The sequence below is a fragment of the Ochotona curzoniae genome, unplaced genomic scaffold (assembly GCF_017591425.1).
Source record: "Ochotona curzoniae isolate NIBS_2020 unplaced genomic scaffold, NIBS_Ocur_1.0 contig_1976, whole genome shotgun sequence".
Lineage (NCBI taxonomy): Eukaryota > Metazoa > Chordata > Mammalia > Lagomorpha > Ochotonidae > Ochotona > Ochotona curzoniae.
The window spans coordinates 1,845,429-1,870,052 of NW_024465279.1; the positions used below are offsets into that span (position 1 = coordinate 1,845,429).

At 51.2% G+C, this 24,624-nt stretch overlaps 1 protein-coding gene and 1 long non-coding RNA gene across 6 annotated transcripts in view; one reads left to right on the forward strand and one right to left on the reverse strand.

Moving 5' to 3' along the window:
* Positions 1–2,031: 2,031 nt before the first annotated feature.
* The window catches only part of PLEKHA2 (pleckstrin homology domain containing A2), a 79,719-nt gene continuing 57,126 nt past the window's right edge, over positions 2,032–24,624 (forward strand). Inside the window, exon 1 of one of the 4 annotated variants that reach the window (XM_040970473.1) lies at positions 2,032–2,099. The gene's annotated coding sequence lies outside the window, so the exon portion shown is untranslated. Of the gene's footprint in view, positions 2,100–20,086; positions 20,238–20,483; positions 20,785–24,624 lie in introns of those variants that run through there. The other 3 variants (XM_040970456.1, XM_040970446.1, XM_040970465.1) reach the window with 3 other exon arrangements.
* Positions 9,888–11,697, reverse strand: LOC121149857. Of its 2 annotated transcripts, none has more exons than XR_005882860.1 (2): positions 11,442–11,697; positions 9,888–10,476 (listed from the first exon to the last, which is right to left on the reverse strand). It is a non-coding gene; the product is annotated as an uncharacterized LOC121149857 (long non-coding RNA). The 2 variants fall into 2 exon arrangements; XR_005882859.1 differs by having other exon boundaries at positions 9,888–10,598.

Consider the following 24,624-nt stretch of genomic DNA (forward strand, 5'->3'; position numbering starts at 1 on the left):
AAGTGGAGTACTGGGATTCAGTCAAGCAAATTACTTTCAGAATTTTATTTCTAGGACCAGGTTCCAGGGAGCAATGCTAAAGAGAACAGGGCCAGGGAAGGGTGGGGCCAAGTACTCACCTTGGATGGATTCATTGGTTCAGCATATACTGAGTGTCTGCTGTATGTCAGGTATGCTGTAGGTAGAGCTGATTATAAGAATGAGCCAGGGCCCGGCGCGGTGGCACAGTGGTTAAGGTCCTTGCCTTGCACACCCGGGATCCAATATGGGCGCCGGTTCTAATCCCAGCAGCCCCGCTTCCCTTCCAGCTCCCTGCTTGTGGCCCGGGAAAGCAGTCAAGGACGGCCCAAAGCTTTGGGACCCTGCACCCCCGTGGGAGACCAGGAAGCGGCTCCTGGCCTCAGATCGGCATAGCATCGGCTGTTGCGCTCACTTGGGGAGTGAATCATCGGATGGAAGATCTTCCTCTCTGTCTCTCCTCTCTGTATATCCGCCTTTCCAATGAAAAAATAATAAAAATAAATCTTTAAAAAAAAAAAAGAATGAGCGAGACTTTCACAATCTAGAGTGGAAAACAAGCGGGTAAACAGAGACGTAACAATGTGATATGTTTATTTAATGCAGTTTCGTGTATGTCAGGGGTTATTTTATTTTATTTATTTCCTTTTTATAAAAACATTTCTTCCATTAGTTTTTATTGAGAAAGCAGATATACAGAGAGAAGAAGAGACAGGGAGGAAGATTTTCCACTCGCTGGTTTATTCCCCCAAGTGACCGCAATGGCTGGAGCTGAGCCAATCCGCAGCCAGGAGCCAGGAACTTCCTCCGGGTCTCCCACACAGGTGCAGAGCTTTGGGCCGTCCTTGACTGCTTTCCCAGGCCACAAGCAGGGAGCTGGATGGGAAGTGGGGCTGCTGGGATTAGAACCGGTGCCCATATTGGATCCCAGGTGCATTGAAGGTGAGGATTTTAGCCACTAGGCTACCATGCTGGGCCTCCATTAACTTGTGTTTTTTTTTTAAGATTTATTTATTTATTTGAAAGGCAGAGTTAGAGAGAGAGCCCCTTCTATCTCTTGGTTCACTTCCCAGGTGGCCACAAGGGCTAAAGCTGGACCAGCAATGAGGCCAACAGCCATGAATCAGGAGCCAGGATCCGGGAGCTTCTTCTAGATGTCCCACATGGGTGCAGAGGCCTCAGCACTTGGGCTGTTCCCCACTGCTTTCTCAGGCTTGTTAGCAGGGAGCTGGATCAAAAGCGGGGCAACCAGTGCTCAAACCAGTGACCATATGAGATGCCGGCCCTGCAGGCAACAGCTTCAGTCACTATGCCACAGTGCTAGCCCCTCACTGATTTTAACATAAGGTAACTGCCCAGAGAGAGGAATGGAACGAAACAGGAAAAGAGGGGAGTGACCTCTAGCTGTTGCCTCTGCAGCCCAATACCTTTAAGGGGTGCATCCCTGGGGCTCAGTGCAGCATAGCTGTTAGAGTCTGGGAGGATATCTGACCAGAGGTTCCTCCGGGACCACCAGCCCGTTCCTCTGCCTCCTGCTAGGCTGCAAGTGCAAGCAAAGGCTCTTCCCTGGGGAAGCAGTGGGTTTTGTTGTTGTTGCTTTAAGCATCATCTTCAGCACAGGAAGGAACGGGGGAGACAAGTCACAAAAACCTAAACTAAAATTGGCCCAACCACAGAAAGTTTGGCTGTGCAGTCCCTTGGCTTGTTCCCGCTCTCTCCATCCCCCTACTCAAGCCTTTTAAGGAATTAATTTATTTTCCATAACACACATTTCCCGGGGACCCTAGCTGAGCAGGAGATGTGAAGGTGTGGTGGGGCCAGTACAGGAGTTATGTTTAAGACAGGAAGAGCTGCTGCCTGCACCCCCTCTCCACCCGCAAGGGACCCTCAAGGGAGTCACGTGGACGAACTGGGGCGAGGGAACCCCTCTCGGAGCGGTGCTTCAAAGCTTTGAAACAGGAACTGGCCCTGGTCCCGTGAACTAGAGACTAGCACAGCCCTTCCTCCTTGCTAGTCACGGGCCACCTTGCCCTGAGCAGCGAGGCCAGAGGGAACTCCCTTCACCCGAGACCCGGAGCTGGGTAAGTGGACGCTGGGGCAGCGGTGGAGCGGGTGGTGGTTCCGGGCAGGGCTCTGCACTCCGCATGTATTTAAGCGCAGGAGGTGAGGGCAGGGCGCAGAGCCCGCACCCTGCTGAATTACAGATGGAGCAGTGGAAGCCCAGAACAACGCAGGAGGTCCCTCGCACACCCACAGGAAGGTAAAAAAAAAAAAAAGCTGAGCAGGTGCTTGGGCCAGGAGAGATGGCTGCTGCTGTAGCAAGTGGGCGTCGCCGGGAAGACGATGGGAAGGCTGCGCGGGTCGGCTCCGGAAAGCACCGGTGTTGGTGTTGGGAGACTGTAGCTGGACTTGAGGAAGGTTTGTGGATGGCTGTCTGCTTGGCCTACAGCGTCTGTGTGGCCCGTGTTGGGGACAGGAAGGAGGTGCCTCCACGCTGTGTCCCCAGCCCTAGGGATTTTCTGGTCATTTTTGTGGTTGTTTCTGCTCGCATTTTCGCTTTGCATCAGAAGATGAGCATACAACGTGGTGAAAAACGATAAAGCAGCATTGCCTTGGAGGGTTGAGTCCGGGGAGAAAGACAGGTTCACCATTCAAGTGCATCATTCTTTTTAGGTTAGAAAGGATGCTTTGCCAGGTAGACACTGCACACCCATCCAGTTAGATGTGAATTTCAGACCCTCTTTGTCAGGGCAATAAAAGTCTGACCTGAAATTTCTATTCCATCTTTGATATATTTTATTTATTGGAAAGTCAGATATACAGAGAGGAGGAGAGACAGAGAAGAAAATCTTCCGTCCGATGATTCACTCCCCAAGTGAGCGCAGCGGCCGATGCTGTACTAATCCGAAGCCGGGAACCAGGAACGTCTTCCAGGTCTCCCAGGTGGGTGCAGGGTCCCAAGGCTTTGGGCCGTCCTCGACTGCTTTCCCAGGCCACAAGCAGGGAGCTGGAAGGGAAGTGGAGCTGCCGGGATTAGAACTGGCGCCAATATGGGATCCTGGCGCGTTCAAGGCGAGGACTTTAGCTGCTAGGCCACGGCGCCGGGCCCTGTGCACAGCCTTTTTAAAGTGAGTGGAAACATGGATTTATCAATTCAGTTGTCCAGCCTGTTTGAAACCATGCATATATATTTTTTCATAATGGGTGTCTTCAGTGAAGACCCTTGTGCGTCCCCCAGGTGCTTCCCCGCCCCTATGTAGACACCTCCGAAGTTGCAGGTGCCTTGATTTGCAGGTTTGAATGTGTAGCCACCCTGAGGGCACAGTTCCCAGTTGTGCGGGAGACGGGAGTTGAGCTGTCTTCAGGCTGGGTCCCTCCCTTACCTCCCTCCCTCTCACTCCCCACCCAGGCTTATTTCTGAAAAAGGAGAGGAGGGCGTGGCCCGAGGTCATAAAAACCTCCAGCACCAAGAAGAGGGACAATTAGAAACACTGGTGTTTGCGTTGAGAGCATGAAAGGCTTTTGTACCAGAGATTATTGTGCAGGTGGGGATGTGGAGGTTTTGAACGCATTGCTGACCATGAAACTTGGAGAACAGCCCACGGACAGATCATCAGAATAATTTCTGTCTCATCAAACATGCTTTGTATTTTTGAGCAGTTTGGGCTTCGCAGCACAGTTGGGAACACCCTTTCTGCACCCACTCTTGCCCAGGCACCTGCCCCTGTAGGGTAACTTGTGAGACAAGACCTTCGGTCATTGTCCTGCAGCTGCAGGACGCTCAAAAACTGATGGATCAAACTTGTCAGCTGCAGCCCCAATGAGGGGTAGGTTTCTGGGGTGCCCCGTGAAGGTGGGCTGGCCAGGATGCTCACACAGGCTGGTGTTCTGGTGTCACTTAGCCCTTCCAGTAGGTTTATTACCATTATTGTCATTCTTTGGTATTATTTGTTTATCTGAAAGAGAGGGAGAGACAGAGAGAGAGAGATCTTCCATTCACTGGTTCTCTCCACAGATGGCCGAGATTGCAATGGCCAGAGCTTGGCTGAACCAAAGCTAGAAGAAACTGAAACTCCGTCAGGGTCTCCCGTGGGGGTGGCGGCCCACAAGCACTTGGAGCATCTTTTGCTGCCTTCCCAGGAGCATTAAGGAAAGTTGACTTGGAAGCAGAGAAGTTGGGACTTGAACCAGAGCTTCCTTATGGGATGCAGGAATTGCAAATGGTGGAACTGGACCCAAAGTCTGCTCATTTCTTGCAAAAAAAAAAAGTGTATACACACACACACACACACACACACATATATATATATGGATGCTTGAACTCATTCATATACATGTATTTAAAACACATATGTTGGGGCTGGTGGGATGGTTCAACTGGCTAATCCTCCACTGGCAAGTGCTGACAGCTCCTATGGGTGTCAGTTTAGACCTGGCTGCTCTATTTCCCATCCAGCTCCCTGCTTATGGTCTAGGAAAGCAGTGGAGGATGGCCTTGGGACCGTCGGTCCACCCATGTGGGAGACGTAGAAGCAGCTCCTGGCTCCCAGCTTCGGGTCAGCTCAGCTCTGGCCACACTGGCCGTTTGGGGAGTGAGCCGTCGAAATGGACGATCTCTCTGTACCTCTCCCTCTCTGTAAACTCTGCCTTTCAAATAAAAAAAATAAATGAGTCTTTTTTAAAAAAATAAAATACACATATTTAGAACTCTATCCTAATCCATCTCACTGAGAGAATAATCTCCATGACTATAGAAGTGTCTTATGTTGAGTAATCAATACAATATCTGTTTACCTTGTTATTAATAATTGTAATGATTATTCAGTCTCAAAAAAATCTTTTACCACTGCAAGCCAATGGAGACTGGAGTTTTGAAAAATCATAAAATCAATTTGTGGGTGCATTTTTATTTTGAGAAAAACCGACAGAGAAATCAATAGAAGATGCTCCAGTATAAAAACATCTGACTCTTGGATCCAGCTCTGCGGCGGAAGTGGGATGCAGGGAAAGTTCAAGGAGGAAAGGCAGTGAGCTAACACTTCTGTCACAGAGCAGCCTGTTCATTTTTAAAAATGGATGATGGTGTCAAATTTCAATGGTACTTAGAGGCCACGGATACATTTAAAGGAGTCGGGTAACAACTTGGTTTTAGAACATATTGCACTAACAGTCCGCAGAACTTTGTCAGCACTCAACCTATGGTTAGAAAATGCAGGCTGGACCCGGTGCGGTAGCCTAGTGGCTAAAGTCCTTGCCTTGCACACTCCAGAATCACATATGGGCGCCGGTTCTAAGCCCAGTGGCCCTGCTTCCCATCCAGCTCCCAATTTGTGACCTGAGAAAGCACTTGAGGACAGCCCAAGACCTTGGGACCCTGCACCTGCTTGGGAGACCCAGAGGAGACTCCTGGCTCCTGTTCAGCTCAGCTCCAACCATTGCAGCTGTTTGGGGAATGATTCAATGGGTGGAAGATCTTCCTCTCTGTCTCTCTTCCTGTCTGTGTATCTGACTTTACAATACAGAATACGGATTTTTAAAAATGTAGGGCTGATATGGGGCAGGGGATGAGGCTGCTGCCTATAACTCCAGTGTTTGATATGGGTGCCAGTTTGTGTCCCAGTTGCTCCACTTCCCACCCAGCTTCCTGTTTGTGGCCTGGGAAAGCCACTGGAGGACGGCCCAAAGCCTTGGGACCCTGCACACATAGAGGAGACCCAGCAGAAGTTCCCGGCTCCTGACTTAAGTTTTGGCTTAGACTCACCAATTGTAGTCATCTGAGGAAATGAACCAGCAGATGGAAGCTCTCTCTCTCTCTCCCTCCCTGTAACTCTGTCAAATAAATAAACAAGTTACAGAGGTAGGGAGCTGCACTAGGCAACCGGATGCAGATGCCAAGGATTGCTCAAGTAATGAGGTCCTTGCCACTCAGGGACCTAGACTGTTTTCCAGGCTCCCAGACCTAGCCTTGGAAGTGGTTGCTTGGGGAGCAACCACAACAGATGGAAAAACACACTCTCTTTCTCTGTGTGCTTCTTTAAAAAAAATGAAGAAATGAATTGTTATAAAACTATAAATGGCAGGGTGTGTGCTGTAGCATAGCAAGCCAAGCCTCTGCCTGAGGTGTTATCATCCACCCTGGCACCGGCTGCTCCGCCTCAGATCCAGCTCCCAGGCTACGGCCCGGGAAAGCAGGAGAAGATGGCTCAAGCCCCTGGGCCCCTGCATCCACGTGCTGGGGGATGTAGGACAGAACTGGAAGGCCCTGCTCTGCACCACTGTCTCACTGGCACTCCAGCTCCCCACAGGTGTGAGCAGCAGGAATCACCTTCTTGGGCCTGCAGTGTCCGGAGGATTCCTGGGTTACAGTTCTGTGCGCCTCCCCGTGCACCCCAGCCAGGGTAGTGACGGAGTCACGGCACCGTGGCTTCAACTGGGGAAACCAAAAATAAATCAGCTTCTAGACCTCAAGGCTGAACTATTTCAAGAATATGCAGTTGCATCGCAGCGGGCAAGGTTTGACTCATGGTGTGTGCGGTAACTTGTAATTTACCAGCTGCATCCCAACAGCCTTCTCCTAATGCTTGCTGGTCAGCTTCTGAAGATGGCCGGAGCGCCGGCAGCAGTGCAGCGTCCTGTGCGCTTTGGCAGCCACGGGCTGTGTCTCCAAGCACTTACTTTCTTTTTTTATGGAAGACAGAAAAATGGTTGGCAACAACTAGGTGTCCAAATGGCAGGGAAATGCTTTTGTGTTGGGGGGTAGTGGTGGTGGTGGGAGTGGATGTGGTGAGGTTATTGGTGTGGGGAATTGTAGCAGTTGAGGCACAGACAGCCCTGCTTTTCATGCCGGGACCAAAGCTGTAGTGCTTGGTCACCACAACTGGAGCATCGGTAAACACCTGTCCCTTGGTGTTTGGCACAGTGGGGAAGGGTGGGGACCCAGGATGCCTGGAGATGCCCAAATCTACACATGTGCAAGTCCCTAAGATAAACCTCACAGTATTTGCATGCAACTATGCATGATATTTGCATGTAACTGTGCTGTAGACCTCTGCCAAATGCAACTCCTAAACACAGTGTAAATAGTTGTAATGTTGCATTTCCAAAAACAAACAAAAACAAACCCCCGCAACGGTTCGTGTTCAGTGGAGCAATTTTTTTTTTCCCCTCAAACCTTTTGACTGCTTGGTTGGTTGGAGTGTGTGGATACAGGTGTGAGAGGCAGCGGTGTTAGCCACAGCCTGCAAAGCTTCGTCGGCTTCTGTGGAATGTCCTAAGTAATGCTGTGTCAGTTATCTGGGACCAAGAGGGGATGTGTTTTACCACAAGTGACTTTTAAAAATAGATGCATTTGAGCAGAAAAAAAAATCCCACAACACTTTGTTAACTTGTGCATTCTTTTTTGTGGGGCCACCATTGTGGGTAGTGAGGAAATCCATTCTCTGTGAAAATAGCATCGCATTATGGGTACCAGCTTGTGTCCTGCCTGCTCCACTTCTGATCTAGTTTCTTGCCAATGGCTTGGGGAAAGCAATGGAAGAGGGGCCAAGTGCTTGAGAGACCCACTCTTGGTTCCTGGTTTCAACAATTTGAGGAGTGCCATGCAGCTATCCCACTCCTAGGAATTTACCCAAAAGAAATTCAAACTACATATGAGAAGGGGATCTGTAATCCTATATCTACAGCAGCACAATCTACAATAGCAAAGACATGGAAACAACCCAGATGCCCATCCAAAGAGGAATGGCTAAAGAAACTATGGTACATCTACTCCATGGAATATTATTCAGTCACGAAAAAGGATGAAATTATACAATTTGCAACTAGACGGTCTCCACTAGAGACCATTATGCTCAGTGAAATAAGCCAATCACAGAAAGGGAAATACCATATGTTCTCTCTAATATAAGGAATCGTTATGTAAGTTGGAACGTATAGTGATGGAGCAACGGAGACTACCATCTCCAGATGTGAAGGCACAATGCGACCTGCATCTCTGCTTCCAAACAAAAGATGGGCTGCAGTGAAAGTGTTGGATCTGTCTAGACAATGGGATGCTGGACTGTCTGACGCTGTCTGTGCCAGCAATGTCGGGGCACACTTAAATAGCACACTGATGGAATGGTAACTCCTTGTGAAGAGTTGTGACATTATGGGAAAAATCAATGGGGGGGGGGGGAATTGGGGAGCGGGAAATCCTGGACTATACAGAATTGTATGGTAAATTTCAAAAATAAAAAATAATTAAAAAAAACACCGAAAACACAAATAATTTGAGGAGCGATCCAACAAATGGAAAATCGTTCCCAACTCCACATCGTCTTGCCTAGCAAATAAATCTTCATAATAAATAAATAAAACTCTTTATTTAAGCACTTTATGGAGAGCCTATATACCCTTTACAGGTTTCCCCCCATGCCAGTGTCTCTTTTTGAAGATTTATTTATCCTTTTGAAAGGCAGAGTTATAGAGAGAAAAAAGGAGAGACAGAGAGAGGAAGATGTTCCGCTGGTCTGGAGCCAGGAGCTTCTTCCAGACCTCCCACATGGCCCAAGTTTTGGGGCCATCCTCTGGTGCATTGTGGGTCCCAGTGCCAGGGAGCTGGATCAGAAGTGGAGCAGCTGGGATTCCAACAGGGACCAGTATGGGTTGCTATGTACCGGTGCCACAGGAGGCACATTTTCCCCCAATAAGCCACAGTGCACTGGTTCCTAACAGCATCACTACAGGATGCTGGCATCAGTCGGCTCAGCCAAGATGGAGCACACTGGTCCCCAGGGGGTTTCCTGTGCTGTCCTGTTGTATCTACACTCACGTTCTTCCGCCATAGCCCCTGCTTAACCCTTGGTAACCATGAGTCTGCTCTGCATTTCTGTGGTTGTTAGCACTGCAAAACGTTCCGTAATCAGAGCTATATTCAGCATGTGAAAAAAAATGTTTAAAGGTTTATTTAGGGGCCCGGCGCGGTGGCGCAAGTGGTTAAGTCCTCGCCTTGCACGCCCGGGATCCCATATGGGCGCCGGTTCTAATCCCGGCAGCCCCGCTTCCCTTCCAGCTCCCTGCCTGTGGCCTGGGAAAGCAGTTGAGGACGGCCCAAAGCTTTGGGAACCTGCACCCGCGTGGGAGACCCAGAAGAGGCTCCTGGCTTCGGATCGGCATAGTATCGGTCTGTTGCGCTCACTTGGGGAGTGAATCATCGGACGGAAGATCTTCCTCTCTGTCTCTCCTCTCTGTATATCCGCCTTTCCAATAAAAAAATAATAAAAATAAATCTTTAAAAAAAAAAAAAAAAAAAAAAAGGTTTATTTAAAAGGCAGTTGCAAAAGCGATAAGGGGAGAGAGAAAAAAAGAGAGAGAGAAGGATCTCGGTATCCATAATGGTCGGGCTGGGCTGGGCCGGGCCAAAAACAGGAGCCTGGAACTCCATCCAAATTTCCCAAGTGGGATGCAGAGATCCAAGCACTCGGGCCAGCGTTTGTTTCTTTCCCAGCTGGAACAGCAAAGAGCAGAGCAGCCGGGATGCAAACTGGTGCCCTTACGGGATGCTGGTATCACAGGTGGCATTACCCTGCTCTGCCCCTCCCAGCGTTTATATCATTGTTATTGTCTTTGATAAAGTCTTTCCTTTAAAAAAAAAAAAAAAGACGTGTAAGTTACATAATATTGGGAAAATACGAAAGCATGAATGAATGGTTGGGAAGCTCTCACCAGCTCAGAGAGCACGCTGCCCTCCTCGCCCCGGCCCCACCAGCAAAACCAGATAACATCTGCTTCCTCAAACAAAGACATCTGTCCCTATTTTCACTGCTCTCTCCCGTTGCACAGCAAGGTCATTACCAGGAATGGTGAAGACTGACTTCAGCACAGGTAGCCTCTGGGAATGCTGGATCGCTTTTTTTAATTTCATTAGAGAATTGAAAGCTGACAGTGGCACATATTGAATGAGGTGTGGTATAATCATTCAAGAAGTGTGTGAGCTGTACAACGTGGAGTGACCCAAGTCGGGTTTGTTTAACTTTCCCCTCTCTTCCTCTGCTCTTGTCTGCTATTCCATGTATGGCCATGGGACCCGGCTGGCTAAATCACTTACGCCTCCACACCCTGCCCTCCCCAGCCCTCATGGCTTCTCCGTGCTCCCTCCGTTTCTGATCTGCTGACAGCTGGGAAACAATTCAGTGGGGCCTTTTGAAATTAGATATTCGATCAAGATCAATAAGCACTTTGGCTAGCTTCTTCTCGCCTGGGAGTTCCAAGTGTTTTCTCAGAGATGGAAGTTGCCAGAAGGATGTGGGTTCCTCTGTCTTGTGAGCAGCTCAGAGCCTGAAGGTGCAGTTGGCTGGCCTGCAGCAGTTTTCAGCCTCCGCTGGAGGGTTCCTTCGTAACTGCTCAGTGAAGCTGGCCTGGATTCCACTCTCCAGCTTGGGGCTCCTCTTGATGTTAATATAGTTGAGTTGCATACACCTGTGGGGTCATCATGCAAATGATGAAGACATTTGAAGGAAGATTCCAGAGCAAACGACCTGCTTCCTGTGACTCACACTGAGGTTTTGCCAGTTTTCAGAGTTCGAGTAGCTGATCAGGTGCTGCGATTTTAATGAGAGTTGATACGAAATTGGCTACCGTTTTTAAAAAATGTAACCACATGCTAGCAAATATTTTCAAGCATGAAGTGATTTTGTTTTCTAAATGGCGAAACAGCTTTAAGATCTCTGAGTTGTTTTCATGGTAAAAAAAAAAAAAACCCTGCTTATTTCCAAAATGTTTCTAATCATAAACTTGGTCCCTACTTATTAAAGAAAACCTGGAAACCCAGAAATATAGAACCTGGCTCACTCCCCAAATACCTGGGATGCCTGGGACTGGCCAGGCTGAAGCCAGGGGTCTCCGAGGGGGAGTCAGGGTGCACAGTAGCACGACGCAGGGATTGAAGGCAGAGCTGAGACTTGAACCCACACACACAGGTAATGGGGTTCAGGTATCTGAAGCAACCTCTTAACTGCTCTGCTGAAGGTCCACCCCTGAATACTGATGATCATGTCCGGGGAAGAGCCCAGAGGGTGGGAGAACACAGGTACAAGAAACAGTGCTTCTGGAGCCCAGTGCCGTAGCCTAGTGGCTAAAGTCCTTGTCTTGTACATGCCAGTATCCCATATGGGCACTAGTTCTAATCCTAGCAGCCCTGCTTCCCATCCAGCTCCCTGCTTGTGGCCTGGGAAAGCAGTCGAGGATGGCCCAAAACCTTAGGGACCCTGCACCTATGTGGGAGACCTGGAGGAGGCTTCAGATTGTGGCCATTTGGGAAGTGAATCAGCAGACAGAAGATCTTCCTCTCTGTCTCTCCTCCTCTCTGTGTGTCTGACTTTCCAATAAAGACAAGTCTTAAAATGGAAAAGAAATAGTGATTTTCATTGCTACGCTTTTTGTACCTTTTGGACTTTGTGCCGTGTGCAAATCGTCCCTCTTAGCAACACCCCGGAGAGACCCGAGTCCATAGGTGCCAGCAGCCTTCTGGCTTTGCTTGGTCCTCTGTGCTTGCAGCTCAGCTTCTGCGGAAAGTCACCGGAGACAAAGCCGATCCACTTGGCTGAGCAGCAGAAGCAGCGCTTGGGCTCCGCTAGGTCCAGTTGCTTCCTGCTAATAACATTGACTGTGTTCACCCACAGGCGTTTACCATAGCACACAGCCTCTCGTTCACCGCCCCACGTCTTCCTCGTGCTCTGGCCTGCTGGGACCCGCTTCTCCCGCTTCTCCCGCTTCTCCCGGAGGAGCCTGCTCGTGTCCTGCGCTGACTCGCGCTGACGGGAGGACAATGCCGTGCGCTCGAACCAATCGCAGTGGTGCATCCAGCTGGCAGGCTGTTATTTCTGGGGACAGGATACACATTGCATCTTGAGGTTTATGTTAGCGTCCGATTGGGCAGTGCAGCACCATGTTCCAGCTTTGTCGCCGGGAAACCCTTGTAGCATGCGGATGTGTGTAGGTACCTATGTGTGTGCGTACATGTTCATGTACATATTTATCTCTTGTTTATCTTTTGTTTGATTTTTATATACAAATGTCCAAGTGTCCTGCCAAAGCTTTATCTTTTTTTTTATTTTACTTTATTCCTGTCCCTCACTGCTATTTCCTTTCTTTTATAAACAGAAAGTTCCAAAGTTTCTTCCTTTCTGATTCTAAGCATTTAAGCTAAGAGGAACTTGTAGCTACTGGACAGGAATACTCGAACTAAGGGATTCAGACCATGCCTGGCTATATGGGTCTAGGATTGTTTTCAACTTAAAATTATTTCATTTGCAAAAGATGAAAAATCCATAATCCTCTGAGCGTGAAAAAAACCAATAATCTGTCTTGTAATGTTAGTACTTTGTAATACAAGTTTCTTTTTTTTTTTTAAAGATTTATTTTTATTATTTTTTCATTGGAAAGGCGGATATACAGAGAGGAGAGACAGAGAGGAAGATCTTCCGTCCGATGATTCACTCCCCAAGTGAGCGCAACGGCCGATACTATGCCGATCCAAAGCCAGGAGCCTCTTGCGTGTCTCCCACGCGGGTACAGGGTCCCAAAGCTTTGGGCCATCCTCAACTGCTTTCCCGGGCCACAAGCAGGGAGCTGGAAGGGAAGCAGGGTTGCTGGGATTAGAACTGGCGCCCATATGGGATCCCGGGTGTGCAAGGCGAGGACCTTAACCACTTGCGCCACCGCGCCGGGCCCGTAATACAAGTTTCAAAAGTAAATGTGAAGGCCCGGCGCAATATCCTAGTGGCTAAGATCCTTGCCTTGAACACACCGGGATCCCATGTGGGCTCTAGTTCTAATCCCGGGATCTCGGCTTCCCATCCAGCTCTCTGCTTGTGGCCTGGGAAAGCACTCCCGGACGGCCCAAAGCCTTGGGACCCTGCACCCGTGTGGGAGACTCTGAAGAGGCTCCTGGCTTCAGATCAGCTCAGCTCTGGCCATTGCAGCTGCTTGGGGAGTGTATCATTGGACAGAAGATCTTCCTCTCTGTCTCTACTCTTTGTATATCTGCCTTTCCAATAAAAATAAAATAAATATTTAATTTATTTGAAAGGCAGAGTGACAGGGAGAGGTAGAGATTGGGGATTTTGCCCCCACTAGTTCACGGCCCAAATGTTTGCGATTGTTGGGACTGGGCCAGGGCAAGGGTCTTGAACTCCATCCAAGTTTCCCACGTGGCCCAAGCACTTGAGCCCCCTTCCCGGGTGCGTTAGCCGGGAGCTGGACTGGAAATGGAGCAGCCCGACTCAAACTTTCACTGGCATGGGAGGCCGTGATATGACAGTCACTTAACCCGGGGGCCACGACACCTGTCCCGGGAACGTGTTTTGTTTTGTTTTTGCATTATTAGCATTTACCGAGCATCAGCCCCCACACATTAAATCAGTTCCAACAACTCCGACGTGAGCACATTATCTGTTGTTGTAGGATGTTTCGAAGCAGAACATGGCAGCAACCTTGCTTCCTGTCTCATACAAGAGAAGAATTTTCATGTGGACAAGTCCGGTTTGCAGTGCAGGATTTTTTTAGGGAAACAAGGGGAAAAGGGCTCCTGCCACGGTGGCAGGAGGGGGGCTCCATGTGTCCTGAGACCCCCCCCTGCCATAGTGGCAGGGGTGTTACCCAAAGGACAAAGGAAATAAGCTGTTCTCAACAGCACCAGGAGGGTGGGATAAGTTAACTTCCTCCTTCCCCTTCTGAAGATGAGCTGATCATGGAGGTAGTAGCCGTCTCCTTGACAGTGGCCCAGAGATGAGACCAGCTGGGTCACTTCTAGAGGGTGAATTGATGTAAAACCATGGGGGACAAACACAAAAAGGTTTTAAAAAATTGGGGATCAGAAAACCTCTAACTGTCTACTATCCCCTCTGACTCCTCACACGCTCATCACCTTTCCCAATTTAGGCAAACAGGGAAGGAAGGGAACCGACCCATGGCTACTCTGCTAAGTGAGGGCAGCCATGGGAGGCAGACCCGGGCAGACAGGTGTTAGACCCTGGCTCCCAGGCACCTGTCAAGCCAGAAATGACTGCTTCTCCCGTTGGGTGATTGTTCCCCTTTCTTGCCCAAAGCCCTTCTGTGACTTTTTTTTTTAATATATATATAAAGATTTATATTTTTTTATTGGAAAGCCAGATATACAGAGAGGAGGAGAGATAGAGAGGAAGATCTTCCGTCCGATGATTCACTCCCCAAGTGAGCGCAACGGCCGATGCTATGCCGATCTGAAGCCAGGATCCAGGAACTTCTTCCAGGTCTCCCACACAGGTGTGTGCAGAGTCCCAAAGCTTTGGGCTGTTCTTGGCTGCTTTCCCAGGGCCCAAGCAGGGAGCTGGAAGGGAAGTGGAGCTGCCGGGATTAGAACCGGCGTCCATATGGGATCCTGGCGTGTTCAAGGTGAGGACATTAGCTGCTAGGCCACGCTGCCGGGCCCCCTTCTGTGACTTCTGAACCCTAAAGCAATACATACAGAATTGACTTGGTTTAGCTGTCAAGGACCTAGCCACCTTTTTTCCTGTTTGTTTTCCCACAAAAATGTTTCGTTTGCCTCCAGTGCCGTAGCCCAGTTGCACCAGCTGCAAATCTCTGAATAGACTCCAGGCCTCTGCACTGCGTGCTGGAATGTTCATCTGGAACCTGCCCATTCTCACCTGCCTCCCCATCTCTCCACATGCTCTTTTTTCTCTTCAAGGCTGGTCCCAAGGACCACCTTCTTCAGACATTTCCCCCCGTGCCTCTCAATGGTACCTGGCCGATAAGCTTCCCAGAGGCTCCTCTCTCTGTCTGCTGCTCTCTGTTGCTGGCTTTTGTGAAAGTCATGTCTGTGTGTGCTGTGGCCCCTCCCTGCTACAGGAGGAGGGTTTCAAAATGATGATATTTCTCGTAAAGCTTTTACATCTGATTAAAGATTTAAATCATTTTTTTTAGAACCAAAATGCATGCGCACTTGTTGCAAATAAACAAACGCAGCAGAATGCTGTACATGCCAGAACGTGAGCATCATCAATGTGAGCACCCTTGGGCCCCCCGCCTCCACCTCCACCACCCTAAGACAACTGTGCCAGTCTGGGATGACTCTCCTAGACATGTCTGGGGTAATACATGGATGCAAATAAAAACATGTAGCTGCGCAAAAATGCATTCAGAGAAGTGGGATTATACTACATATATGTAACTCTGTATTTTTTTTTTTTTACTTAAAATATTTGGTATTTTTCGTGGAGATGTTATTTAAGATTTTCTTTTGAAAATCAGAGGGACAGCGTGTGGTTCGCTCCCCAGAGGGTCACAACAACCATGAGATGCCAGAAACTCCCTCCTGTGTGGCAGGGACTCAAGCACTTGGGCCATCTGTTGCTGTTCCCAGCCGCACGCGCAGTGAGCTGCGTCAGAAGCAGAGCAGCTGGGGCTGGAATGAGCTCTTGGATATGGGGCTCCAGTAGTAAGCAGCGGCTCCGTGCTGCGCCACAACCCTGGGCCCTGTCATTCTTTTCTTTCTTTTTTATTACAAAGTCAGATATACAGAGAGGAGGAGAGACAGAGAGAAAGATCTTCCATTCGATAATTCACTCCCCAAGTGAGTGCAACGGCCAGTACTGCGCCAATCCGAAGCCAGGAGCCAGGAGCCTCTTCCGAGTTTCCCACGTGGGTGCAGGGTCCCAAAGCTTTGGGCCGCCCTGGAGTGCTTTCCCAGGCCACAAGCATAGAGAGCTGGATGGGAAGTGGAGCTGCCGGGATTAGAACCAGCACCCATATGGGATCCTGGCACGTGCAAGGCGAGGACCTCCGCCACTAGGCCATGCCGCCGGGCCCCTCTCTTTCCTAGCAGCAGCACAGTGTAAGACTCTATGCTGTGTCATTTACTTGCTTAATCTCTTATCAGCAAACATGAAAATGAGTTCCACGAGAGACAATGCTGCAGTCAATATATATCATGTCTTCACTGGAAAATATTGTCCATGGGTTTCAAAACCCATTTTGCACCAAAATCAATGCCATTTGCACTCCGTTTTTGAAGTCCCCAGTACCTATGAGTGTGTGTGTGTGTGTGTGTGTGTGTGTGTGTGTGCACAGACCACATGACTCTACAGGGACACAGAGCTGCTAGGTGATAAGGCTGAAGATTCTGAACAATCTGATGGGAAAAGCCATGCAAAGTGTCCTTTTTATGCCTTTGTAGATTCTTTAGAAGGCTGTAGCTCAGGCTGCCCATGATTTGTATCCAGTCTTCATCTCTCTGCCTTAGTCCCAACAGCATAAAATAGGAACTAGAACACCTCTGAGCTGCTCGTGTGGTTGTAAGACTTCAAGGAGATCAAGGCTGGTACTGTGGCCCAACAGGCTAATTCTCTACCTGCACGTGCCCAGCATCCTGTATGGGTGCTGATTCATGTCCCGGCTGCTCCATTTCCCATCTAGCTTCCCTGAGTATGACCCAGGGAAGCAGTAGAGGATGGCCCAATTCCTTGGGATCCCGCACCTGCGCAGGAGACCCAGAAGAAGCTACTAGCTCTTGATCAGCTCGGCCCTGACTCTTGTGGCCATGTGGGGAGTGTGCCAACAAATGTAAGATCTTTCCATTTCTCCTTCTCTCTGTAAATCTGCCTTTCAAATAAAAATAAATAAATCTCAAAGACTTGAGTGAGATAATAAACGTAAAGCAGCTGGTATTTAGTGCTTACCTGAGCAATCAGTCCACGCCAGCTATAAGGAAGGCAAAGTGGTACTAGGTTCAGACCGTTCTTTGTTGAATACAATTGAACAATCTCTGTGGAAATGAATGGTGCAGAGCCATTCACGGTTTGGTCAATAGCACACATTTATAAAACGCCCAGCTTTCATGACAAGTGCAGCGCGTGGCTTTGAAGCAGTTACCTGCAAAATTCACTGTCCTGAAGCAGGATGAACCAATGACCTTGGCCTCTTTGGTCCCACACTTTGCCAGAGAGAACTAACTAGCCCAGGCTGCAGTGTGGTACCTTATGTAACAGGTCCTTCTGAGGCTCCAGGAATAACGAGATTAATTCCCTGCGGGTCCACTGGCTCACCAGCGGAGGGTATTAGCTCATCTCGTTACCCAGACAGGGACACTGACCATTAACACAAAGTACATAAATCAACGGTTAGACTACAAAGCTTTCTGCCCTGACGGTTTTTTTTTTTTTTTTAGGGTTTTGAGCTAGAAGTTCCTACCTACATGGAAAAGGTCTTCTGCTAATGCCACAGGATCCTAACTCACGGACTCAAACCTTGAGTCATTTATCAAACCTGATTTTATGTTGGCTCCAGGAGGGAACTGGGATAAATGATGTCGGATGGCTGCTTTGGAGAAAAGACTTATTTCTTTGAAAGTCTGAATGGCAGAGACAGAGGGAGAGACAAATATCTTCCATCTGCTGATTCGCTCCCCCCAATGGCCCCGATGGCCAGGGCTGGGCCAGGATCTCCCACATGGGTGGGCAGCAGGGGCTCACACACTTAGGCTATCTGGCTTTCCTAGCTGCATAAGCAGGGAGCTGGCTGTCGCTGTCCCGCAGCGACGGAGCCGATAATAACACGCGTGGACCCTGACTGATGGTCAAAGCCGAAGTTTATTAGGGGCATCAGACTTTATACGCTGAGAGTCCCTATAGGGTAGGGGAGGAAGTATTGAGCTTATCAACAAACCCATCAACTGTTATCAAACTCTAGATTGGAACTCCTTTTGTTTTGTATATTACACCAGGTGCTCTCATTTACATGCTCTTTACTAGAGCCTTACAGAACTATCTCCCAACAGGTATACAAAAGGTAGCCATTAGGTTGTTATCATGCAAATACTGTCCAATGAACTGCAATCCTGTGCTGCTGACCTTCCAGGGACACAATGTCCTCCTACAGCTGGCTTTATCGGTTACCGCACAATGGCAGTCACAAGCAGCATTTCTCAACACTGCTTTCCCCGGAAGTTGAGTCCCAGGTTCTGACATCAGGCATTTTTATTGTACTAAAATGTTGATGTATAATTTCAGACAATGGAAATAGTTTGAAAGTGTTGTCAATCAAGAAATAACAAAAGTATATATTAGAGGCTAGACACAAATGGTGTTTACCCCAGGGAGGCTGGCACCTTTGGGTGCCGCCTGCCTCCCGGGCACTGCATACAGACCACGTGTGTGTGGCACTGAGGGTGAGGGAGTCGGGCCAGCTGCACAGGGAGTAGAGTTTTATGGGTTTTTAATAGAAATCATACCATGAAACCTGACGCCCTCGCCTCATCACTCTGCTCGTAAATCCGTCAGATCTGCTTGTAGCTGGATGAACTGGGCTCCTTTTTATGCTAAACATGATCATCTGCTTCTAAAACTTTAAAAATCCATGAAAGTCTTCATGTTTCATAGTAAGCTAAACACTTTACCAGTGTTACTTCATGGACCCTTTAAGTTTGAACTGTTTCTTTGAAAAGCAGAGTTACAGAGGGCAGGTTGATTTGCTGGTTTGCTCCCCAGTTGGCTCCAGTGGGCCAGGCTGGGTTTGGCTACAGCCGGGAGCTTTCTCAGGGTCTCCCACATGGGTAGAGGGGTCCAAGCACTTGGGCCATCTTCTGCTTCTGTCTCAGGTACATTTGCAGGGAGCTCGGTCAGAAGCGGAGCTGGGGTTGGAGCAGCCTGTACTCAAAGACGGCATGCCAAAGCCACAGGTGGCATCAAATCCTGCTTTGCCTAACATCTCTCCCTCCTGCCCTAGACACACCTGCGACCATACACGGACGGAACACATGGGCCCTGTACACATTTATTTCGCCAGACTGGTTTTGCTCTGCTCTGGTGTCCTTCTTTGCTCCCTCATTCATAGCAAAACTTTCTAAAGCAAACCGTCTTCTTTCACACCTGAGCGTGTCCCCTAGCTCATTTCTGCTTTGCTCATCAAAATGGAAGAGGAAACCTAAGTGGCTTCCTCACTGGGGCTTTGGGGGCATTGGCTGCTGTTTCACTTCTGCCTGTTTCCCTTCCAGCATGGCGCCTGTCAAAACCTGAAATCCTGCCTTCTCCCTAACCCCAGCACTGGGAAGCACCCTCTCCCTTCCCCTGACAACCCCAGCTCCTGGGTTCACCCTTGATTTAAGATTTGTGTATTGGACACACACACAGATCTTTCACACGCTGTTTAACTCCTCTGGCGTGTTGGGCCCAGCCAGAGCCAGGAGCACCACAGGGGTTTCTCTCCCTCAACTCAGGGGCCCTAGTACCTGCTCTATCCATCGTGTGTAGCCTGCCAGGATGTGCCACCAGCAGGGCGCTGGATTCCAGGCAGCAGTTCAACCCGCTAGACCATAGCTTCCACCCATCACCGGTGCGCCCTACCAGGCGGCCATCCCAGGATCCTGTCCCCAGTGAGGTCGCCATCAGGACCCCGCCACACCTGCCTGCTGGCCAGCGGGGGGACGCAGGGCATCCACAGGTGGCCGCGAGAGTAAGTCGGGCGGTGCGCCCCATCTCCCGGGTAGAGTCTCGAGAAGCCCGGTCAGCAGCGAGTTTAAGGCCCACGGGGACTGCGGGAACCTTATCCTTGACAACCCGAAAGGATCCACTGGCCTTTCCACCCTAACCCTAACGTAACTGCGCGGATCAGGCATGGTGGGAGGCGTGGAGCGGGACGCTAGAAGCTGCACAAAATGGGGAGCTCGCCTTCTTCCTCCGGCCGGGACAGCTGTCGCCCAGGCACCGGGCTCCGGGCGCGGGGAGGAGCCTCCCGGGTCAGAGGGTAGGGTGGGAGAGGAAAGCCGTCCGAGGCGCACGCCGCCCACCTGCGCGCCGCTCCCGCACCCACACCTCCTCCGCGCAGCCCGCCGCGATCCTCCCTCCCAGCCTCGGCGCCCCGGGCACCCGCCCCTCAACCTCCACCCTTCGGCGGAGCCCGCCGAGCTTTGTACTCACATCCGGGGCTGGGTTTTGCTTTCTCTTGAAACGCAATTAACCCGGAAAAAAGGGCCCCGGGAGGAGGAGGAGGAGGAGGGGGCCGAGGCTGCGGGGAGGGCGGGAGGAGCGACGGGTCTCCGGGAGTTTGGCAGCGACGCCAAGCAATCCCCTTCGCCCGGCACGCGCCACCTCCCCCGCATCCGCACCCCTCGCTCCCCCAGGAGCCTGGAGGACTCCGCGGCCGGGGACGTGGGCGCTCCCCCGGTGTAACCCACCCTGCGCCAACCCCCGGCACGGCGTGGTGGGGTGAGTGCGGCGTCCTAGCGCGCGCGGGAGGGTTCCGGCGACCCCCCGGTTTTGGGGGAGCCCGCGGCCTGCACCTGACCTCTCCGCTGTCCACTCCCACCCCGAGGGCAGCCCCTCCTCCCGGGCCCCGAGCGGCCGGGATGCCCAAGGTCGCCGCCGCCAGCCAGCGCTCGGGCGGCGGGGGTGGAGCCGCGGGGGCGGGCGGGGGCGGGGGTTGTGCGGAGCTGCATTTTCTCACGTTTGCAGCGGCGAAAACTTCTCCGCGGGCTGTGGCGCCGGGGCACCGGCCCCACAACGGCTGCGCGGCGAAGGGAACCGAGCTGAGACCGTCCCAGGCAAGTCTGTCGGGCAGCCCGCGGGCCGCGGACACGCCGCTGCCTACTCGCCGTCGCCCCATTAGCTCTGGACTTTGACAGGCCCTGGCTTGCACGGCGTAGGAAGTCGCTTTGCTCTTTCCCTGACTTCTGGGTGCATCCTCGGGCCTCGGTGCCAGGGAGGCGAATCGTCGGGAGAGCCGCGCTCCGGAGCCGATTCGGTGCCCAGCTGGGTATGCCCCTCGGGGAGCGCGCGGTCTGTTTCTCTTGCCTGCTCCACCCTCCTCACGTCTCAACTCTCCCGCTTTATTTTTTGTTTCTTGGTTTTTGGTTGCTGCGGTCCTGAAGATTTATTTCACCAAAAATTGGAAAGCAATTTAAAAAAGAGAGAGACTGGAGATGGGAGTGGGTGAAGTGGGCGTGTGCAGGGGAGAGGCGTAGTGGGGCGTGCTGCTGCTGGTGGTGGTGGTGGGGAGATGAGGCCAGGCCGTGTGGGAAGGAAAGTGGCCCCTGTCCAGACATGTCCCCCAGGGGAGGCGCGGCAGGGCCAGCCCCAGCACCCTGCTTCCCCGCCCCCCCGGCCCCAGCCGGTCTTGCCCTCTGCCTTTCGCATAAAGGTTCCGCTTCCTTCCTTGCTGGTGAGCCCAGGTTCGAGCTGCAGCTTCCCCTTTTGATGCTGTCATCTGCCGTCTGCCCCACCTGCCCTCCCCCCCCCCCCTCGCGAGCTCCTTTTCTGGCTTCAAGTGGGTCTTTTCGGAGGAGGGTAGAGTGTACCTACGCCTTTGAGGCAACGGTTTCAGATTTGCATCCGTGTTCTTCTTGATATCTTGCTTGTTTGCTTGGTGGCAAAGCGTGGAGCCACTGGAAAGCAGGAGGTTGGAGAGAAGCGGAGTTCTTGCTTTCTGTTGCAATGGAGGGATCGTGGGATGGGATGGTTTTGTATGCGGTCGCCCAAAGGCGAGAGCCGAGATGAGCCAGGTGGCGCCTGCAGCCTGGGGACAAGAGGCCCACCCAGCTGCTTTTGCGGCTACCATTCTTTTGGCCCGCTTGGTCAGCCTTCCTTTTCAATTATTTATTTGTTTATGTTGAACTTGTGCTGTCTGTGGCGCTCCTGTGGCGACTGTGCTGGGGGGCCTAGCTGACTTCACACATGGGGGGACTGCCCAAGTGCAGGAAACGACCTGCGATTTGGTGGGCAGGAGTTTACAGATTTTTTTTAAACCTTTGCTCATGATCTTTTTGCCATGTCAGGAAGTAAAGCCCTGGAAATTTCATCAACAGTGAGCCGCAGGTCTTCAGCCCAGTATTTTTACTGAAAGACAAATAGATCCCTAAGAGCTGGCACCCCCGCCAGCCAGCAGGCGAGCGGGAGAAGTCCCACCCGACCCCCCAAATAAAGTGTGTTGCGTACATTCAGCCTGCACTTCTGGGGTGGTGGAGGGGAGGGAGGAGGTGGCTCCGTGGCAGGTGGAATGAGTCGGATGCAGTTCCCACCCTGGATGGGCTTGGTTGTCTCCTGTCCCCTCCCACTGGGAGCCCTTTGGGTTCCTTACCCCAGTGAGGGGGACAGGTCTCCTTGCCGTCTGGCTCATCTGTGCAGGCTTTTGGAAGGGAAGGAAGCAGAGCAAGTGTTCTCATATGGGAAAAGAAGAATTCCAGGCCTGGAAGCCCATTTCAGAGACTGGATTGCGGACGGGCTGGGAATGGCTAGGGCTGCTGAGTCCTTGCCTGTCTTCTTCAGTGAGGCACTGGAAGGCCTCACTGGCTTGGCTGCAAGTCTTGGGTGGCTGCCACCCTCCCCTGGGCTCCCTTCCCCTCCCCTCTCTTCTGCTTCCCTGCTGTGCAGCTCTCCCAACCTTTCAGGTTTGATCTCTGAGCTTGCTTCTGAAAGTCCCTTCCCTGCCTGGGGGACACCGTGGTGCTGAGGTCGGGTCATTTCTCCAAGGCCCTCCGGGCTGCTATGCTCCTCCGCTCCTCTGCGGGTGAGGCAGCAGCCTGCTCCTGCAGGTTCCCTTTTCTGGAAGCCAAGTAGACACATCTGGATTCTCTTACCTTCTAGGGTTTAACCTTCCTTGTGTAACCTCCCTTTTGGAGTCTTTGGAGGGATGGAATAGGATGCTGAAGAGGAACCAGGGGTAACAGGTGCCTTTGCAAGTGGCCCGCTTGCCTGCAGCTGCCTGTCCTGCCCTGAGCAACTTTGCAGTTGTTATGGTAGCCGGGTCCTGTGTCCATGGGCAGACGCGCGCGCGCGCGCACACACACACACACACACACACTGGAACACCTGCCATGTGTATCCCTGTGCTTTCTCTGTGTGTTAGGCAGTGTGCTCCCACTTTTGCGTCCTCTTGATGCTTTGTGAAGTAAGTTAAAGCTATTGTCTCCACTTGGCAAATGAGGAAAAAGGCCCAGAAGAGCTAAGCCGTGTCTACCTTTAGATTCAGGGCCGTGTGACTGTGAAACTCATCTTCACAGTCCTGCGTGGGAGGTGGCACAAGGCAGCATACCCCTCCAGATGGTCAGCTGGTGGCTTTTTAATTGGATTTAATTTTAATGTTTTTTTAAGACTCATTTATTTTACTTGGAAAGTCATAGTTACATAGAGAGAAGAAACAGAGAGAGGGAGAGAGAGAGAGAGAGAGAGAGAGAGAGAGAGAGAGAGAGAGATATCTTTCATCCCCTGGTTCAAATGACTGCAATGGCCAGAGCTGGACAGATCTAAAGCTGGCAGCCAAGCCTCTTTAAGGTCCCAAGGTTGTGGGCCGTCCTCTTCTGCCTCCCCAAGCCATAAGCAGGGAGCAGGATGGGAAGTGGAGCAGCTGGGACACGAGTCGATGCCCACATGAGAAGCCTGCCTGTGAAGGATTAACTTGTCCCACCACTGTGCCGGATCCCCTTGTGCGAGTTTAGAAGTGGAAAGTCGGAGAACTCAAAGGGAACTTTGTTCTGTGCACATAATTCTCACCATGGGTAGTGCCATCTCTTTCCCCCAGTGGGGTGATATTATGTATTTATTTATCCATTTGAAAGGCAGGGTGATTCCCAGATGCTGGGGTTGGCCAAACCAGGAAGGCCAGAAACCCGTCTGGGCCCCCGCCCGGGAAGCAGTGGGAAGGGAAGCATGAGAGCCATCCGTCATTGCTTTCCCGGGTTCATCAGCAGGGAGCTGGAGCACAAGTGGAGCAGCCCTCGCTCAGGGGACTTCAGAGGCCGATGCCTGGGTCCTCTGTACTGGCCCTGGCACTTTGTAAAAGACCAGCAGGCAGGAGAAGGAGATGCCGTGTAGTCATCATCTCGCCGTGCCCTCCGATGGGCGGGTGTCGCAGCTCTGTGCCCGTGACATTGCTGTTCTCGGGGAGCAGTAGGGGAAACGCAATCGCCTGAGCGGAGGACTTGCAATTCTCCAAGTCGGAGAGCTCAGCTCTAATGGGCTATTTATAAACTGAATGTGGCTGCGTGCCTGCTCTGGTGATCTCGCTGGCGGAGAGGGCCCAGCCAGCTTTCAACCACACATATCTTTTGTTTCCTACAGGCTCCCCAAACCGCATTTTCTTTGAACATCAGGGAGGCTGCTGTTAAGAGAGGTCATGAGCCTTTAAAATATTGTGTTGTTTGGGCCATCTTTGTTTCAGAAGAATCAGTCTGTAGTTACTCCTGCCTTTCCCAGCACTGTTTATTTTCCCCCTTTTCAGAAGTTTCCTTCTTGAATGTCTCTTGCCCTCTCCTGTCTCCCCTGACCTCCTGCCCCTGCCCCAGGGGGATTTGGGCTATCCCTCCAACCTACCCATTCCTGTAGAGGTTTGCTTTCCTTGCCCTGAACTTCCATGGAGACAGTTCTCAGTACCTTCCCTTCTGTCTCTCCTTATTGTGTGCCTTAGTTTGAACTTGACTCTGAAGACAGTCGCAAAAGGCAGCTATGTCACAGTACAGGAAACGGGAGCTGTGGCGCTAACGACGACGCTCCCCCCCACCACCACCACCTTGAGGCCATTCTCAGGACCTGTTCTGGAATCAGCTGGGCTGGGGTTTCCAAGGAGGGGGCCAGCTGCACTGGACACTGTGTGCTGTCCGGC